General features: G+C 47.4%; 1 pseudogene across 1 annotated transcript in view; it reads left to right on the top strand.

The window, feature by feature from the left end:
• Positions 1-20,761, top strand: part of LOC143935373 (protein-glutamine gamma-glutamyltransferase E-like) — a 75,544-nt pseudogene extending 54,783 nt beyond the window's left edge. The window contains exons 11-13 of the transcript XR_013263498.1: positions 18,333-18,490; positions 18,598-18,731; positions 20,577-20,761. The product of XR_013263498.1 is annotated as a protein-glutamine gamma-glutamyltransferase E-like (transcript). The remainder of the gene's footprint in view (positions 1-18,332; positions 18,491-18,597; positions 18,732-20,576) is intronic.
• Positions 20,762-20,976: the final 215 nt, after the last annotated feature.

The following is a 20,976-nucleotide window of genomic DNA, read 5'->3' on the forward strand; positions in this document are numbered from 1 at the left end:
TGAGACTTTATAGTTGAGTTGGGTGTGTGGGATTTGGGGGGGGACCTATATATATATATATATATATATATATATATATATATATATATATATATATATATATATATATAATATAGCTTTTTTTTTTTTTTTTTTTTTTTTTTCGGTAGGGCATGATGGGTGCTACGGAGGGATTACGATCCCACCATATAAGAATTTTGATGGGGAGTGATAAGATCACGTGGGGGGATGGTGAGCTCGGACACTTTTTGAATGGGGTATGATTATACCGGCTACAATTGAGACCCCTAAGGGTGGCTCAGATGGGCAGGGTTGGGTGGGGGGTGGGAGGGAGGGGAGTCTTCGAACACACGCTGTGAGTAACGGGGCAGCGATGAGGGGCAGGTTGAGAAGGGGAGTGGCGATGGGGGGAGGAAGCGGTTCCCTCTCCCCCTACCCCCTCCCCTTCATGGGCATATTAACCACTGGAGTCGATGAGTGGGAGGAATATCATTGGAGTCGATGGGTAGGTGGAATATAACCTCGTGGAACGTGAGGGGCTTGGGAGACCCTAAGAAACGGAGGTCTGTGATGTTGGAGTTGGAGGGAAGAGGACCTGGCTTACTCTTTTTGCAGGAAACCCATCTGACTCCAACTACGGCCCCTCTGCTCCATGATCAGAAATTCCAGGCATACTACCACTCCTTTCATTCATCGTACTCCCGCGGCGTGAGCGTGTTGGTATGGAAGGGCACGGATTTTTTATGTAAAGAGTCCCAGATAGATGGGGAGGGGAGATTTGTTTTCTTGCACTGTCAGGTGGCTGGGCAAGAATGTATTCTAGCAAACATCTATATACCCCCTCCTTTCAAATTAGAGGTTATGGATAAATTTCTCATGTTCAGCCTGGGTAAAATGGGTGTCCCATGGATAATTGCTGGGGATTTTAATGAAACTATAGATAAACGCCTAGATGGATTTCCCTGTCCAACTGGGAATAGAACAGGTCGATCACACAAACTTCTTATGGAAGTTGGTTTAAGAGACATCTGGCGTATGCGACATCCCCAGGATAGGCAGTACTCCTGTTTCTCCAGTACCCATCAGACTCTGTCAAGAATAGACATGGGCTTGGGGAACAATGAGGCAGTGGGAGTGGTGGTAGACATAGAATATGGGGTACGGGGGATTTCAGACCATTCCCCTTTGGCTATAATTTTGAACACGGGAGAGTGCGCCCCACTGAGAGAATGGAGAATAAACCCTGCTTGGCTGGAACTAATTGATAGATCCAATCTTTTGGGAGATCAAATAGGGGAATTTCTCCAGACTAACAGGGGGACAGCGGCATCTGGAGTGGTTTGGGATTCCCTAAAAGCCTTTCTTAGAGGAATACTCATACAGAATATTGCAAGGACAAAAACGGGAATCCCAAGACCAAGAGGGGAAAATCCGAAATGACATTATTCAGGCTAAGAGAGAGTTTGTGGAGGATCCATCGCCGGGGAGACAACAGATTTGGGAGGATAGCCAACAGATATATAAAATGGCACTTCTAAAAAGGGTAGAAAATCAACGCATTTTCCAACGCCAATATTACTTTGGCGAAGGGGAGAAGGTGGGTCGAGCTCTTTCTTTATTGACTCGCACCAATAGCTCTCCCACAGGAATACAGGCAATTAAAACACAGAAGGGTGACCTTGTCTCTAGGCCCTCCGAGGTTATGAAGGTGCTGGGTGAGTATTACAGAACCTTATATAAATCAAACACACAGGGATGGGAGGCTCTGGACGCTAACTTTTTGCAGCAAACAGGTATTCTCGTGCTTCCAGACCAGGATAAATTGAATTTAGATCTACCACTTGCTTTGGAAGAACTAAAAGGTGCAATGAATAGTATGCCCAATTGTAAATCTCCTGGTCCCGATGGCCTTCCAGTGGAAATTTATAAGCGATACAGCGAACAGCTGATCCCGGCACTACTGGAAACGTTAAACTATGCACTAGAGGCGGGGGAACTCCCCGCTTCAATGAGCGAGGCTAATATCACTTTAATCCTTTAAAGAGGGGAAGGACCAACATGAGGTCTCGTCATACCGGCCGATATCTCTGCTATGTTCAGATATAAAAATCCTAGCCAAGGCCCTAGCAATTCGCTTAAATAGTTGTATACATAAATTAATACATCCAGACCAGTCTGGGTTTGTCCCAGGCAGAACTAATACTAATATTAGAAGGGTTTTTCTAAACCTACAAATACCTAGAGATAGTGATAACCCAGGTGCCATACTAGCGTTGGATGCCGCCAAGGCTTTCGACAGCCTGGAGTGGGACTATCTTTGGGGTGTATTGGAACGTTTCCGCTTTGACCTCCAATTCATCCAGTGGGTAAAACTACTATACAGGGGACCCAGGGCCAAGATTAAAATGGGGACCCTATTTTCTGAAGTGTTCTATCTAGAAAGAGGTACGAGACAGGGATGCCCGCTGTCCCCCCTCCTGTTCGTGCTAGCTATGGAACCCCTGGCTGTGATGGCGAGAACACGCTCGCACATCCGGGGATTCCGGCGCGGACTAGAGGAGAAGAAGCTGGCTTTGTTTGCAGACGACGTCTTGTTTTTTCTTGACGATGTGCGCTCCACTCTGAATAGGGTAGTACGGCTGATGGACGAATTTGGGCAGCAATCAGGTTTGGTCATCAATTGGAGTAAATCAGCCCTTATGCCACTATCGGAGTTTGAAGACCAAACATCGTCTATAGTTGAGGGACTAGAAGTGGTACCCAAGCTGAAATACTTGGGTGTCTCTATTTCCAGAGAGACCAGTATGTTGAGGAGAATCTGGTACCATTATTGGCAAAGCTGAAACAGAAGGTTAATAGCTGGTGTCTCCTCCCCCTGTCGGTGGCGGGGCGTTGTAATTTAGTAAAAATGATTTGGCAGCCACAGATCCTATATATCCTCCACAATTCCCCGGTCTGGATCAACCAGAAATGGTTTAACAGACTGGAGGGATTAATTCGAGAATTAATATGGAAAAAGCGACAGCCTCGGATTCGGCTGCGGACGCTGCAGCTCCCGGTGGAAAAGGGAGGAGTAGCGCTGCCACATTTAAGAACATACTTTCTATCAGCCCAGCTCCAGCATTTGACTGGGGCTGGACTGGAAGGGTGGCTGTCCAAATCATAAATTGATTAAGGCATATCATAGAACTCTAGTTGAAGTTCTAGAGGCTAATTCATTCGCTTGTAAATGCCCCACCAATACCTTGGCGAGGAAAGTATGGCAGATAGCTAAGCAACTCTTGGCCTATGGGGGGGTAACTGAGTATACCCCCCTATGGAACAACGGAGAACTGGCTGAACTAAACTGTATAGCCCGGTCCCAGGAGTGGGAGAGGAGGGGGATTAGAAGACTGGTGCATCTCTACCAGGGGAACACTATGAAATCTTTCGAAGATCTCCCCCAGGAATACGACATCTCCAATAAAACATTTTATATATATATTTGCAAGTGAGGCATGGGATACATTCACAGTTTGGCACACTTACTATCGAGAGGACAAAGAACCCCTTGTTACAGAGATTTCTTGAGCAAGGACAAACAAAGGGCCAGATCTCTAGCTTGTATACAAAACTCAGGGTTAAAGTTTTGAATGGAGAAGGACCGGACAAGAGCAGGAGGGGATGGGAGGGAGACCTGGGACCAATTGAGCAGGAACAATGGGACGAGATCCTAGCACAGGGGAATTTGGTGTCTATCTCCCCATCGCAGCGTATGTCCCATAAGCTTTTTTTATATAGGGCATACTATACCCCCAAAAAAATGCGGAGGATAAGTAATAGGTCCAACGGGGAGTGCCCTAGATGTAGAGCACCAGGAGACCTGCTCCATATGGTATGGAAGTGCCCAAAACTGTATCGGTACTGGATAGAAATTGTGCACAGAATAAATAGAATTTTTAATACCACCTTAGAACCTGAAGCTAGGACTTGTCTATTAGGGATTATGGAAAGGGGTGGAATCTCTGCTGCAACAAAAACATCTATATTGAGATGCCTGTACCAGGCCAGACGCTTAATCGCAATGAATTGGCAGGCAAAGAATCCTCCAGTACTGCAAGCATGGATAAATGCCATCAATTCCATAATCTGGTGCGAACGGGCAATGTATATTAGACAAAATAACCTTAAAAAAATTCAAGCTGCTATGGAATCCATGGTTGAGGGACATCGGCTTCCCCCTAGATGAGATAGTGGAGGATGGGACCTAGAGTGCACCTATCGGTCTCAGACCGGGGGCGGCCTGGGAGCCTACTGGAAGCTCCTTATTTCTGTCCCTGAATGGATTTGCCACTTCGTTATCGGCTATCCAGATAAGCTTGTTTGGATTTAGCAGCGTGTGTTCGAAGAATAGGGGTATGGGGGGGAGGAGGGGCTAGCCCTACAGGGGCGTTAGCGATAATTAGAGGGATAGATATGACTGTCATTGGTGTTAGGCAGTCTCTTTGGAAGAAAAACTTGGTATTTCTGGCTGACATGTATACCCCCTCTATGTATGCAAAACTATGTTTTATTTATGCATGTATAAGTGAAATTCTTTTTTCAATTAAATTAAAAAAAAGTGCATCAGCGCTGAAAATTCCTCTGGACAGGAGGGAGATTTAAGTGACCAGTAAGCAAGTAGCTAAACTCCAAAATTAGGAGAATCCATTTGCTCAAAGACTACAAATTATCCAGGCTAGTTAAAACCTAGCACAACTAAATTTACTAGCAGCCCTGCTTAGAACAAGAGTGCTACAGTTTATTACAACATTCAAGTTCTCTTCCAGTCTGTGGTGTGACTGGTTACTCCTGCACTTTCACCTGTGGTTTCTACCAGTTATGCAAGGCGATGGTCTGAAATTGACTTGGCTGATGGCTCAAAACCTGACAGTCTTTAACTGAGCTTTCCCCTGAGGCTTTGATGTTCATTATTCCAAAGTAAGGTCTCATTCATGCTGGCAATGACAAACTAGTGTTTTACCTGCATTTAGAAATGTTCTTAATGTCAGTCAAGCTGTGTATTCGGCTTAGCTGTGTTTTTGAAATTCTGTCCTACTGCTGCTGCCATGGTAGCTGGATTTTATAACCGTTGAAACACTTCTAATGAAGTTGTACCTCTCCTCCTAATTCGGCAGCAGTACTGCAAAATATCCTGCATCTCTGAACACATGGGGCCCCTTAATGCAAGTACTAGTTTGATATAGTATTAAAACCCTTCCATTTGTAGTGCACTTAAGCCTGCCATAGACAGGCTGCAGGCAGGGGGCTGGATGCTGCAATTACCTACAATTATTATTGCTAGCAGCTGCTATAGCCACTAGTAATCATGGTCTTCTGGTGGGGATGGCTCTTCCTGCTGGGAGAACACAATGGCCTGGCAGGAGGGATTCCCATATCAACATATTCTGTTAATGGGGAATCGCACTAATTTTCTTTCCTGCAGGAAAAATCTGCTCAGTGTATGGCCAGTCTGAGTAACAGACTGCAGTCTATCTTTAGAGAACTGTAAACAGCTTATTTCTCCCTTCGTCTTTCAGGACAGCACCTGGAGAGAGCGCAGTTCCACCCACTTTCCCAGGAAACACTGCAGATCACTTTCAAGACCGGACACTTCCACCATGGCCTCAGTTGTAGCGTTTCCTCCGGCCATGGTGGAAGCGCTGCAGGGAACCAAGGGGTGATGCGCTCTCTCCAGGTGGGGAGAGTTGGAGGCATACCATTGTTTGCTTTTTTTTTTGTACAGACCTGGCCCAGCTTCCTCCCTTCACGTGCGGGGGTCGCTCCGGTGTCCGCTCTCCTTCATACCCAGGGGGGTCAGGCCGTGGAGGTTCGCCCTCTTCTAGACCGACGGCTGGGTCTGGGACACGGCTGAGATTCATATCTCGTGCCGTTCGTTCAGGCTCATGCCTTCCGGGTCCAGATGACGAGCGCGTCATTCCGGCCGGGGGCGGGACTTCCGACGGTGCGACGCGGCTTCCGGTTCCGGCCGCTGGAACGCAGGGAGAGGGTGGCGGTCCCTTCGGCTGACATCACTTCCGGGATTGGCACGGAATTTAAACTGATAACGCCAGACGCCATTGATCCTTTGCTGAACGATGGAGGAGGATCAATCGGCGGTAGCAGGAGCCACGTTTGTCAGCCAGGCTCAGGTAAGCAGTGGCAGTGGTCTCTGTCATTACTGTTTGAGCCATGTTTCCTCCCTTCCTTGCATTGGTAAGCCTGCAGCATTGTTTTCCTAAGATGCTATTTAGGAATAATGCTTTTCAATAGTTTAGTGAGTCTGTGGGGGGATTCACTGGCTGAAGAGCAAATAGAATTTGAAAATTGTTAATCTGTTCTATTTTGCAGCATATATTTTGTCTATGTTCAAGTGTATTGTAACTGAGGTTTTGGGGATTTTCCTTTGGTATATTTCAGAAAGCGAAAGAAAAGACCAAACATGTGTCCCCCCCTCCTAGCAAGAGGAGGTGTCCATCATGTAAAAACGTATTGAGAGATTCTTGGACTAAGGTGTTATGCAGGTCCTGCATAAGCGACTTGGTCAAAGAAGCAGCTTCCAATACCCCTGCGTCTCAGCAGGGAGAGCTACTAAGTTCTTTCAGGAAAGAATTGTCAGATACCTTTTTGAATCTTTCCGGTCTTATTTAGACAGACGCTCAGTGCCCCGTTCTCACTCCCCAGCATCTGCATCCAGGGGGGGCAGTGACTCGGAGGAGGAACATAGTAGGCCCTCTGCTTCTGAGGAGGCAGAGGAAGTAAAGGAGGCTTCTGCTTCATCATCCCGGTATAAATTATCCCTAGAGGAGGTGGATGACCTACTTAAAAATATCCACACTACTCTGAATATCACAGAGGATAAGGCCCAACTGTCACTACATGACAAAATGTTTGGGCGAGGTGAAACAGTGTTTCCGATGCATAAGTTTCTATCCGAAACTGTCAAAAAGGAATGGAGAGACCCTGAGAGGGCTCCTTTCTTTTCCAGGTCCCTCAAACACACAGGTTTCCCTTTGAGGAGGATAGCTCGCAGGTATGGAACAAGAAACCTAAGCTTGACGCGGCCTTTTCTCAGGTCTCAAGGAATACGGATCTTGCGTTTTGAGGACATGGGTATCCTCAAGGATCCCATGGACAAAAGGGCTGATTCCCTCCTAAGGAAGGCTTGGGACTCAACATTGGCAAACCTCAAGCCAGCGATGGCTTCAACTGTAGTAGCCAGAAATCTGGAGCACTGGCTTGAACAGTTAAAAGACCATATCGAGGCAGGAACGCCTAGAAAGGACCTGCTCGACACCTTGCCTGTCCTCTTAAAAGCAGTGGGGTATATGGCGGATGCCTTGGCAGCATCAAGATGTCAGCCAGTAGTGATGGACGAACTTCCGACGGGACGTTTCGCGAACGCGAAATGCGAACGGACCCAAACGTTCGCGAAACCGACCGTTCGCCGCGGGCCCCATTGACTTCAATGGGAGGCGAACTTTGCAAACCTTCATGTCGAATTTGCGGCCACGTGGTAATTATTAGGGGGTAAAACGTAGTCCCACCATCTGGACAATGACATAATACATGTATGAGGTGAATTTGGGATCGATAACTACAAGCATTTTTATTTTATTTGGGAAATTGTTCTAACAATTCAGGACTATGGAGTTAATGAAGGCAATGGAGGAGAGGGAAGGTCAGGGACCAGGGTAGGCAAAGAAGAGGGTGCAGGAGATGATCACCAGCAGCGTGACATACCGGAATGACACATGCACCGTGATAGAGGCATCTGACAGCAGCACCGTAATACAGAGCACTGACAGCAGCACCGTGACATACAGCGCTGACAGCAGCACCGTGACATACAGCGCTGACAGCAGCACCGTGACATACAGCGCTGACAGCAGCACCGTGACATACAGCGCTGACAGCAGCACCGTGACATACAGCGCTGACAGCAGCACCGTGACATACAGCGCTGACAGCAGCACCGTGACATACAGCGCTGACAGCAGCACCGTGACATACAGCGCTGACAGCAGCACCGTGACATACAGCGCTGACAGCAGCACCGTGACATACAGCGCTGACAGCAGCACCGTGACATACAGCACTGACAGCAGCACCGTAAGCAGCCCCAGGAGGAAGTCAGCACAGCACAGGGATGGTGTGATCCCCTCATAATAAGAACCCCCAGGAGGAAGTCAGCACAGCACAGGGATAGTGTGATCCCTTCATAATAAGAACCCCCAGGAGGAAGTCAGCACAGCACAGGGATATCATAAGCAGCCCCAGTAGAAATATGACACCGCTCAACCTCTTCAAAGAGGAGGGTAGGGGCATATAGTACGGTGTGCTTTTTTGGGTCAAGGAAGTGAGCCAAATGAATTAAGAAGGTCTGTGTGCTTGATTAAAAAAATAGTTTATAGACATATACATGGTCTACTGGTCACATGTGTTGAATTCCTCCGAGATCCATGCCTCATTCATTTTTAGAAATGTGAGGTAGTTAACACTGTGGTGAGCTAGGCGAGTACGCTTATCGGTCACAATCCCCCCTGCTGCGCTGAACGTCCTTTCGGACAGGACACTGGATGAGGGGCAAGCCAACAGTTCGATTGCAAATTGGGCAAGCTCTGGCCAGAGGTCAAGCCTGCCCACCCAGTAGTCTAGGGGTTCATCACTCCTCAGAGCGTCCACATCGGCCGTTAACCCAATGTAGTCGGACACCTGACGGTCTAGGCGTTCCCTGATGCTGGATCCGGATGACACCTGTCGATGGGTCGGCTGAAAGAATGACCTCATATCCGAAGTCACCAACACATCTTCAAACCGGCCTCTTCTTGCAGGCGCTGTTGGATTGGTACCCGCAAATCCTTCTCTGGGAGTGGGAATTGCTCCTCTGCCAGCGCACGCAAAAGCAGAATGCAGCATTTCTCGAAGCAAGGCCTGGAAGTGCTGCATTCTGACAGCCCTCTGCGACGGCGGTAACATTTCCGCCATTTTGTGTTTGTACCGGGGGTCTAAGTACGTTGCCACCCAGTACTGGTCCTTGACCCTCATGCTTTTTATACGGGGGTCCCTATTAAAACACTGGAGCATGAAGGCCCCCATTTGCACTAAAGTGGAAGCGGTGTGGTGGCCTGGCTCCTGCTCATCATCCAGGATAATGTCGTCCTCTTCATTCTCCTCTCCCCATCCTCGCACAACAGGGATCCCAGAAAGGTTTAAAGCATGCTCTTCTTGCTCCTGCTCATCCGCCCCGGCACCATCCTCCTCTGACTCCTCATCAGACTCCTGTTGTTGACTTGTCTCAGATAGAGTAGCCCCCCCTGGGAATTCATCCAGCATTGCGACTTCCTCATCTTCCCGCTCCTGCTCCTCCACAGCCTGATCAATGACACGACGCAATGCACGCTCCAGAAAGAAGGCATAAGGTACCATGTCACTGATGGCGCCATGGCTGCGACTGACCAGTTTGGTGATCTCCTCAAATGGCCGCAGAAGTCTGCATGTGTCGCGCATGAGCAGCCACTGGCGCGGTGAAAAAAAACCCAGCTCCCCAGAACCGTTTCTTTCGCAGAGTTCATACAGGTAGACGTTAACTGCACGTTTCTGCTGGAGCAGCCTATCAAGCATATAGAAGGTTGAGTTCCATCGCGTCGGGCAATCGCAAATAAGACGTCTGACCGGCAGATGGTGTCGCCGCTGAATGTCAGCAAGGCGAGCCATGGCCGTGTAAGATCTTCTGAAATGGGCCGAGATTTTCCTTGCCTGCCGCAAGATGTCCTGGACCCCAGGGTATTTGACAAGGAATCGCTGCACGACCAAGTTTAAGACGTGTGCCATGCACGGCACGTGCGTGATTTTGCCCTGTTTCAATGCGCTAAGCAGATTGGCACCGTTGTCACACACCACTTTACCAACTGTCAAATTGAGCGGTGTTAGCCACTCATCTGCCTGTGAACGCAAAGCTGAAAGGAGTGCCGGGCCAGTGTGGCTCTTTGCTTCCAGGCACAACAGACGCAGCACGGCATGGCAACGTCTCACCTGGCATGTGGAATAGGTTCTGGGGAGCTTGGGCGGTGCAGTGGAAGAGACGCTAGCAGCGGAAAAGGAGGAGGCAGCTGAGGAGGAGAGGGAGGAGGATGGAGTAGGAGGAGGAGAAGAAGAGTCAGGCCTGCATGCAATCCGTGGCGGTAAAACCAAATCTACACGGGTGCCACGGGTTACATGCTTGACGGCCGTCAGAAGGTTCACCCAGTGGGCAGTAAAACTGATATACCTTCCCTGCCCGTGTTTGCTAGACCACGTGTCTGTGGTCAGATGTATCTTGGCACCGACACTGTGTGCCAGAGATACATTCACTTGCCGCTGAACATGGCCATATAGCTCTGGGATGCCCTTCTCTGAGAAATACTTCCTTCCTGGGACCTTCCATTGTGGTGTTCCAATGGCCACAAATTTGCGAAAGGCCTCCGAGTCCACCAGTTTATATGGCAGTAGTTGGCGGGCTATGAGTTCTGACAAGCCAGCCGCCAACCGTTGGGCAAGAGGGTTATCCGGCATCATCATTTTTTTACGCTCAAACATTAGGCCCACGGAAGCCTGCCTTTTTGCAGAAAAATGTGAGCTTGGCGTGATGGAAGGTGGAGTGGAGGACAATTGTGAGGAGAGAGGAGAAGGAGAAGTAGAAGACGAGGCTGGACGGTGAGAGCCTGCAGTGTGGCTTTGTGTGTTCCGTTGCTCCCACTGGGCTCGGTGATGGCTGCTCATGTGCCTTCTTAAGGCGGTCGTCCCTAGGTGAGTATTGGGCTTACCGCGACTAACGCGTTGACTGCAAAGATTGCAGATGGCAACGCTATTGTCAGCAGCGGACACGTTAAAAAAAGCCCACACTGCGGAGCCATGTGCCGGTGTCCTGGGAGCGCCAGATGTGACCGTACATGGTCGATGACTCGCTCCTGATACATTTGCAGTCTGCTTTGTCCCTGCTGTGCAATGTAAGTCATTGCTGCTTCTCCTCCCTATCTGCTGGTCCATATCTCCCTCTGAACTCCCCTCCTCTTCCTCTCTTGTGGGCACCCACGTGACATCACTAGACACGTCATCATCAACGTCACCTTCCCCACCGCTATAAGTAGAGATCTCGGAGTAGGCAGCAACACCGGGGACCAACCTCCTCCTTGGGCTGATCTGGGTACTGGCGTCAGACTGCTGAGTAGCGCTTGTTGCTACCTCCTCTTCCTGATCCAATACCAAGAGTGGCTGCGCATCAGAAATGTCCTCTTGATATGGATCGGAATATAATTCCAGTGACTCAAGCGGAAGGTATGTGGTGGTGGTGGTGGTGGTCGTGTTGTTGGTGGTAGTGTCTTTGGGGGTGCACATAGCAGAGAGTGAAGAAGAGGGTGCAGATCGAGAGGATGAGGAGGGTGCAGAAGAGTAAGGCTGAGCGAGCCACTCAACCAAGTCTGGTGCATCCTTTAAAGTAATTGAACGCACCTTCTGCAACTTCCCACTTTGGCTCAAGCCTGTTGCTCCTGCCCTACCCCTACCACCCCTGCGGAAGGGCCTGCCTCTTCCTCTGCATGTCATTTTTTAAATGACCCTGTGACAAAACTCTTAGTCCCTATACCGCTGAAGGACTGCTGCAGTATAGGTGAGCGGTCAGCAGTGGTGCACGTCAACCCTATCTATTGTGGACCTATAGCGGTCCTTACAGAACAGCAGACTGTACCGCACTCAAGCCTATGTACCGTAGCACCCTATACCAAGTTACCAGTCCTTATAAGAACTTTTGTGGACCAAGCAGGTTGTGTATTAGTGTTTAGCAGACTGTACGTCAGTCCCTATACCGCTGAAGGACTGCTGCAGTATAGGTGAGCGGTCAGCAGTGGTGCACGTCAACCCTATCTATTGTGGACCGATAGCGGTCCTTACAGAACAGCAGACTGTATCGCACTCAAGCCTATGTACCGTAGCACCCTATACCAAGTTACCAGTCCTTATAAGAACTTTTGTGGACCAAGCAGGTTGTGTATTAGTGTTTAGCAGACTGTACGTCAGTCCCTATACCGCTGAAGGACTGCTGCAGTATAGGGCAGCGGTCAGCAGTGGTGCACGTCAACCCTATCTATTGTGGACCGATAGCGGTCCTTACAGAACAGCAGACTGTACCGCACTCAAGCCTATGTACCGTAGCACCCTATACCAAGTTACCAGTCCTTATAAGAACTTTTGTGGACCAAGCAGGTTGTGTATTAGTGTTTAGCAGACTGTACGTCAGTCCCTATACCGCTGAAGGACTGCTGCAGTATAGGGCAGCGGTCAGCAGTGGTGCACGTCAACCCTATCTATTGTGGACCGATAGCGGTCCTTACAGAACAGCAGACTGTACCGCACTCAAGCCTATGTACCGTAGCACCCTATACCAAGTTACCAGTCCTTATAAGAACTTTTGTGGAACAAGCAGGTTGTGTGTTAGTGATTAGCAGACTGTACGTCAGTCCCTATACCGCTGAAGGACTGCTGCAGTATAGGTGAGCGGTCAGCAGTGGTGCACGTCAACCCTATCTATTGTGGACCGATAGCGGTCCTTACAGAACAGCAGACTGTACCGCACTCAAGCCTATGTACCGTAGCACCCTATACCAAGTTACTAGTCCTTATAAGAACTTTTGTGGACCAAGCAGGTTGTGTATTAGTGTTTAGCAGACTGTACGTCAGTCCCTATACCGCTGAAGGACTGCTGCAGTATAGGGCAGCGGTCAGCAGTGGTGCACGTCAACCCTATCTATTGTGGACCGATAGCGGTCCTTACAGAACAGCAGACTGTACCGCACTCAAGCCTATGTACCGTAGCACCCTATACCAAGTTACCAGTCCTTATAAGAACTTTTGTGGACCAAGCAGGTTGTGTATTAGTGTTTAGCAGACTGTACGTCAGTCCCTATACCGCTGAAGGACTGCTGCAGTATAGGGCAGCGGTCAGCAGTGGTGCACGTCAACCCTATCTATTGTGGACCGATAGCGGTCCTTACAGAACAGCAGACTGTACCGCACTCAAGCCTATGTACCGTAGCACCCTATACCAAGTTACCAGTCCTTATAAGAACTTTTGTGGAACAAGCAGGTTGTGTGTTAGTGATTAGCAGACTGTACGTCAGTCCCTATACCGCTGAAGGACTGCTGCAGTATAGGGCAGCGGTCAGCAGTGGTGCACGTCAACCCTATCTATTGTGGACCGATAGCGGTCCTTACAGAACAGCAGACTGTACCGCACTCAAGCCTATGTACCGTAGCACCCTATACCAAGTTACCAGTCCTTATAAGAACTTTTGTGGAACAAGTGAGTTGTGAATGTTTAGCAGACTGCAGCAGAAGGGCAGCAGTCAAGTATAATATCCTTTCTATATTTGGAAGAAAGAATATTATACATGTACAAGCCTATTACTGTACCACTGATACCAGTCCTGAAAAGAACCTTTGTGGAACTAATAATAACAGCAAGTCTTTAAAATTACCCTCACTGCCTGACAACACTGCTTCCTTCCTGTCCCTATACAAATTGGCAAAAAAAGAGAACGATTAGTGGTTACTGGAACAGCTCTTTTGTGGACCTTGATAGTAACAGCTAATGATGATGATGATGATGATGATGATGAAAGACTAATCTGGCTGTCCCTGTAGCATACACCGTCCTTTCCCTTTCTCTAAACTAACAAAAGACACTCAGGCTGCTGCAAGAATCAGCAGCACAGCAAACCTATCAACACCTAACACCTATACCAGTCCTGAAAAGAACTTTTGTGTACCAAATAGCTAGTGGTTTATCTCTCCCTACTCCACACAGGAACCTGTCCCTATCTTAACAGAAGAAAGAATGTAAAATGGCCACCGGATCGGGTGTATTTATAGGTTAGGGGGAATGTACAAGTGTCCATGTGCTGTCATGTCTCAATTGGCTGTCCTGTATCACATGATAAACGTGTCACCAAAGGTTAAAGCTCTTGTATACATTAAACACGTAAGTCCGCCGCGGCGAACGACGGAAAAAGGCGTTCGAACGTGCGGACCGCGAATGTCGGAAATTCGCCGCGAAACGACCGCCGGGCGAACCGTTCGGCCATCACTATCAGCCAGGTCCTCAGCCCTGATAATTTCAGCCCGTAGGGCCTTATGGGTGAAAACATGGACAGGGGATACTGCCTCAAAAGCCAAATTATGCGGTCTTCCGTTCGAGGGAGATTTGGTGTTTGGCCCTGACCTTGAAGCCATTCTGGACAGAACGCCTGTTAAAAAGGTGATTTCCCCAGAGCACTAAAAATTTACATGCTTTTCAAAAAACCTCGGAAACCAAACAGACAGGATATAGAAGGCCCTGGAAGCCTCAGAGGGGAAGGGGCAAGTCGGGAGTGTTATTCCGCCCCCCTACCCCGAACCCAAAAAGCCAGTGACAGTCTTCCAACTGTGGGAGCAAGGTTACAGGCCTTTTTTCCGCAGTGGAAGTCAGTGACAAAGTCTGTTTATTCTCAAGACAATAGAGGGTTACAGGCTGGAATTCGCTCATCCCCCCCCCCCCCCCCCCGCACAGGTTTTATGTAACCCAGGCTCCTCGAGACCCAGAAAAATCAGTAGCCATGATCTCTATTCTGCAGGAACTGATGCAGCAAAGGGTGATCATGTATGTTCCCCCCGAGGAGATAGGGCTGGGCTGTTACTCACACATTTTCCTTATAAGGAAACCATCGGGCAAATTCAGATTCTGAAGATTTTAAACAAATCGATCAGATACAAGAGATTCAGGATGGATACAATTTTCTCGGTGAGTCTTCTGATGCCAAACTGTTTTATGGCATTCAAAGACCTAAGAGATGCATATTTCCATGTGCCTATGGCCATAGCTTCACAGAAATATCTGAGGTTTGCGGTCAGGACGGGAGGCTCGGTGCTACATCTCCAGTTCAGAGCTCTCCCGTTCGGTCTATCCTCATCTCCGAGGATATTTACAAAGATCGTAGCAGAGGCCCTAGCCCCCCTCGGGGTAGAAGGTATTTCAATCGTTCCATACTTGGACGACCTTTTACTTTTTGCCAATACAAAGCATCTTTTGGAGGGGGACCTGGGAAGGACAGCAAGACACTTAGAGGGTCTCGGATGGCTGATAAACAGGGAAAAATCAAGCATGATTGTATCCCAGTCAATAAAGTTCCTGGGATACACCATCGACTCCAGACAGGAAAAGATTTTTCTCCCAGTAGAGAAAATAGAAAAAGTTCAGAGTGCCGTGAAGAGGACCCAGACAAACCTGCCTATTTCTGTCAGGGCAGCCATGTCCATTTTTGGGTCTCCTCACAGCATCCATCCCTGCAGTACAGTGGGCACACCTTCATGCAAGGGAGCTCCAACAGGCAATATTGACAAATTGGTCCTACGAGGAGTCCCTGGAGAAGCAATTCAGGATGCCCCCTCAGGTCCAGAGAAAGCTCTGGTGGTGGAGGAATCACTCAAATCTAGACAGGGGTCTACTCTGGTGTTTTCCGGTAGACCGCAGGTTGACTACAGATGCAAGCTCCTGGGGGTGGGGTGCCCACCTGGAAGGACAGATGGCCCAGGGGAGCTGGACAGTCAGGGAGGCCAGGAGATCCTCCAATTGGAGGGAACTCTGGGCCATCCTGCTCGGACTATGGGCCTTCAAGGAAGTGGTTCAAGGTCTCCATATCCAGGTCTTATCTGACAACGCCACAGCTGTATCCTATATAACAAGGCAGGGGGGCACAAGAAGCAGGGTGCTGCTATCCCTGGCCAGCCAGATTCTGTCATGGGCAAAAAGCAACCTGAGGTCCATATCAGCAGTACACCTAAAGGGAGACCTGAATGTTGTAGCGGATTTTCTGAGCAGGGAAAAAATTTGGGAATCCGAATGGAGTCTGAACCCCGAGGTTTTTCAAGATCTGACAGTGAGATGGGGGTCTGCCTCAGATCTATTCACGTCACAGAGCAACACCAAAGTGAGGGCCTTCTTCTTCTCTTTAAACAGGCAAGGGGACTGGATGCCCTAGCACACCCGTGGGATTTCCACTTGTGCTAAGCTTTCCACCCCTTTTCAGATGATCCCTTTGGTTCTAAAGAAATTGCAGGGGGAATCCACAAAGTCTGATTGTAGTGGCCCCCTTTTGGCCCAAAAGGACATGGTTTGCTACCATACAGAGGATGGCGGTGGGACCCCACTGGGTTCTTCCGCTTCGAAGGGAACTCCTAACCCAGGGACCTCTTCAGCATCCGAACATCGGGCAACTCAACCTAACCGGGTGGTTACTGAGGAGCAGATCTTAAAGAGAAAGGGGTTATCTGATAAGCTCGTCACAACCCTCCTAGGAAGTAGAAAAGATACTACTAGGTCAATTTATTTTAAAACATGGAAACTTTTTAACTCCTGGTGCCTATCAAAGGAATTTCCTCCCCAGGAGATACTTTCGGTTCTTGAATTTCTCCATGAGGGCATGGAACTAGGGTTGGCAGCCAGTACCCTGAAGACACAGGTGGCTGCTTTATCGGATTTTCTTGAGACGGTTATCTCAAGAACCACTTATTCGATATTTTTTTTTTTTTTTTTTTTTTTTTAAGGCATTGGCCAGAGCTAGGCCAATTTTTAAGTTTTTTTCCAAAATGGGACCTGTCTTTGGTTCTACAGGCATTGACCAAGGAACCTTTTGAACCCCCAGTAGAAGCGACTATCAGGTTGTGGTCGCTTAAGTTAGTTTTTAGTGGCTATTACATCTGCTGGAAGAGTAAGCGAGTTACAAGCCTTATCAATAGTGGAGCCTTTCTGTTAAATATTCCCGCACCGGGTGGCTCTTAAAACTGACCCGGGTTTCCTACCAAAAGTCTCAACAGCCCTCCATAGGACGCAGGAAATAGTTCTACCTACCTTTTTTGTCCTTCACCTTCAAATGCTAAGGAGAAATCTTTTCATAGCCTAGATGTAAGAAGGTGCCTATTACAGTATCTAGAGATCACAAGTGAGTTTAGGAAGTCAAACTCTTTGTCGCATTCTCAGGACCACGGAAGGGCTATAGTGCGTCCAAAAATACTATAGCTAGGTGGCTACGAATGGCTATTGGGGACGCAAGGGTGGTTGCCCATTCCACTCGGGCAGTAGCAATATCCTGGGCGGAAAGAGCAGGGGCCTCTCCGAATCGGATCTGTAAAGCGGCTACGTGGACAAGCTTCTCCACCTTCACCCGCCACTACAGGTTGGACCTGCTTTCAGCTTCAGACCAAGCGTTTGGCAGAAAGATTCTGCAGGCGGTGGTCCCACCCTAGAGTAAGTACTCTTATCTCCAGGTGCTGTCCTGAAAGACTAAGGGAGAAAACCCTAGTTAGACTTACCGGTAACGGTATTTCTACGAGTCTTTCAGGACAGTGCCGATGACCCACCCTAGATTGTATTCGAAAAATGTGGTGTTATTGCTATGTTCTGCTTATTTAATTTCAGCATGGCTGGAGGTACTCTATGAACAACTGAGGCCATGGTGGAAGTGTCTGGTCTTTAAAGTGATCTGCAGTGTTTCCTGGGAAAGTGGGTGGAACTGCGCTCTCTCCAGGTGCTGTCCTGAAAGACTCGTAGAAATACCGGTAAGTCTAACTAGGGTTTTTTTTATTTTTATATATATATATATATATATATATAATATTATATATATATATTTTTTTTTCTCCAATGTCTGGTTCTTTGTCTAACTGCAAGGTCTAGGGTTCACCCTGTCAAATCCCCAGACAAGCTTTCCTTGGCAAGAAGGTGCTACTGTCCGGAGTCAGGGGACATCTTGGACACTTGAATGTAAATGGGCATTTCACGCTCTACCCCCTCCTTGGCTTCTCGCCAACCTTTTGTCACTGCAGACTAGTAGATCTAGATCCCCCCCCCCCCCCCCCCTCACCAGCCCTCTTGGGTCTCCTGGACCAGGGTGTGATTGCTCCAGTTCCTGTGGCAAAATCGTTTCAAGGATTTTACTCAAACCTTTTTTCATGGGACTGCACTTTGACCTCCCACATATAGAAATACTTCTCTCTTCAACCCACCTAGTTCTATGGTCATCCAAGGTGAGTGCATTCAGTGACCATCTCAGGCATTTGAATACCTATGCAGGGGAGATTTTACAGGAAAACCATGCATATTGGTATAGGCATTGTTGCAATGAATGGTGGTCTGGAAACGGGGTTACTTTAAATCAAGCACTCAAACAGTGTACAATGGGATCATGATATTGATCATCTGTAGAATGCCTTAAACCTGATCAACCTTGTAACAATTTTTCTTTAAGAGAAAAAAATACCATTTTCAATACCGTATGCCAAGTATGAAGCTGCAATAACTACAGATAATATGATCAAAGCTGTTGCGCTGTGTGAAGATGAGACGGGAGGTAAATTACTGGTGGATTCTGTGATGAAGCTGAGGTCTCAACCCATTGTGATAAAGGTATAATAACTTGAAACACTTGTCAATGGGGCAGTCTGACCAAAATTGTCATGTATTTATTTTTTCTTTGGAGAGTGACTTTTTTTTTTTTTTTTTTTTTTTTTCAGGCAACAGGTGAAGCACGTGTAAGTCAGCCTCTTCATACAGAGATTATTTTCACCAATCCCCTTTCACAGGACATTGAAAACACCATTCTGACAGTTGAAGGTAGCGGACTGGTAAAGAAACCAATCCGTATTGAGTAAGTGTGATACAGTAGAGCTCATACAAAGACTAAAGGGGAAGGTCTCTTCTCTGAAATGCAGTAGAATACAGACACCCTAATTTATGATTTTTGCTGTGGTAAATGTAAAGCCAAATGGTAACCAATAGATGGTCGTGTACAGTAAAACCCTGGATTGCAAGCATAATTTGTTCCAGAAACCTGCTTGTAATCCAAAGCACTTGTATCATTCGGTCCACAACCATTTATACAGAAGTCCTTCAGTTTATAGTCCGTATAAAGACTATAGCAATGTGATGGGTTGTATACCCATAAAATGTCTTTCTACAAGGGGATTAGTAGCCAAATCCATCAGGAGTTGGAGTATAAAAGAGGCACCTCTAAGTGTAGCAATATGGTTCCGTTTAATGGTCAACATTTAGCAACTCGTGGTTTAAGAGGCATTTCTAAATATGCAGGCATCCGGGGTAAAGCTGTCCATCCTACACCACTGTCAATCTGCAATCATGACCAGGAAGACTACCCTGCAGTAGATCAATCTGAAAATGAGGCTTGAAGCTCTCGTAGAGCGCAGCATGGAAGAGATGCCGTTGATGGCAGTGTGGAGGATAGTCTGGACAGCTTTACCCCGAATGCCTGCATTATGGATGTGTGGTGCTGTTGAATCCAAATGGTTAGGGCTCCCTCTGATTTGGAGGTTGCTTGCATAGTGGCTAGAGGCTAATTTTGATGGTTAAACTACTCTTCCCAGGCCTGCTAGAAAAGCACTCTTTAAAAATCAGTAAAATCCTGAAACTGAGCGATAAATACAGGTGCAGACTATTTTCATGCATGTATGCAATGTGCAAAATAACTTTAAAGTGAGTTTACTCAATTGTCTGACACCAAAAATTGTTTCCAAACTCTTAACCACCTTGTGCTACACTTGAGAACAGCAGCTCACATTAATGACCAGTTCAAGAACAGATGGTCTTATAACGCCAGGAGACAATGCCTCCTTTCTGAATACAGATACTGTGATTAATATATTCCATACAGTTGTGTTCAGGAAAGGAAGTCATAATTGGTGTACTTGCATGATTGTAAATTCCAAAAGCATTTAAAACAAGGCAGGCGTCCAGAGTAAAATGGATCATCCTACCCTGCGTGCATTCAGGCTCCAGTTTCAGACTGGGGCCTTGGTGAAGGGCAAGTATGGCTTTCAGCCACAGCTACTGTGTACAAACAGCACTTCTCTGGTCCCAAAATGCATACCTAGTAGTCTATACTCCTTGGCAATGTGTACAGATAGGTCTGTCACCTTTCATTTCAAGAAATTTGTAGTTTTCAGCATTCCTAGAAGAGGGCTGGGTAGACTTCAGATGAGGGGAAAAGGTAGTTGATGTGTTATCGCCTCATTGGGGTAAGGCCACCACACTCTAGGCAATGGCTAAACTTCACCCATCTTCTCTGGCTTTTCAGTTGGGCTGAAGCTCCTCCATGGTGCTTCAATCCCAATGTTTAGCATACTAGGCCCCAAACTTGGGCCTCTATTCGGGTACATAAACTCCCTCTTTCTCAGGCAGCAAGCTTAAGTGGGTAAAGTGGCCAACTGCATTCATCCCCCTCCCCCCCCCCAAGCAGAAGGTCTTCACCATTGGCAATACGATTGGTCGGGGGGCCTCACAGTAAAATGGTTGCCTGTGTCGGGCATGTCCTTGTCACAGGTGGGACAGATTACAAGGTGTGCTGATCAGGGGTTTACGTATACTTTAAAAACTTTACTTGGTGCTAGACATGTAAAAATGGCTGATATGCTCCTAAAATGTGTTCATCTCACCAAATCCACTTTTTTTTATTTTATTTTTTTTTATTTTTTTACAGGATACCTCTTCTGAAGAAAGATCAGCAATCTGTGACCAATATCAACATTATCCCTTTCAGAAGTGGCCCCAGGTGTCTCGTGGTGGACTTGAGATCTAATAAGCTCAGTGACATCAAGGGGACATTGCCAATTAATGTGCTCTCTGAATAACCTACTGGCACTACATTCTTTCTCAAATAAAATGTTTTTGCAGAAAGGAAAAGTTGTGGTGTGTGTATTCTCTTAAGAGCTCTGGTCCAAAGCTTTTTTTAGTTTGGAGTTGGGTTTTTAAAAGTGAGATGTTTTGTAAAAATTAGTTGGTAAACTTGTTTAATATAGCCTGTTAATGGTAAACTGCAGTAGACCAGTTCTACATTTATTACCCTAAGATGACGACTGCCCACTGTATATATACATTGA

Source organism: Lithobates pipiens, unplaced genomic scaffold (genome assembly GCF_037356315.1).
Source record: "Lithobates pipiens isolate NorthernLeopardFrog02 unplaced genomic scaffold, aLitPip1_a1.2 Scaffold_28, whole genome shotgun sequence".
NCBI classification, from domain to species: Eukaryota; Metazoa; Chordata; class Amphibia; order Anura; family Ranidae; genus Lithobates; species Lithobates pipiens.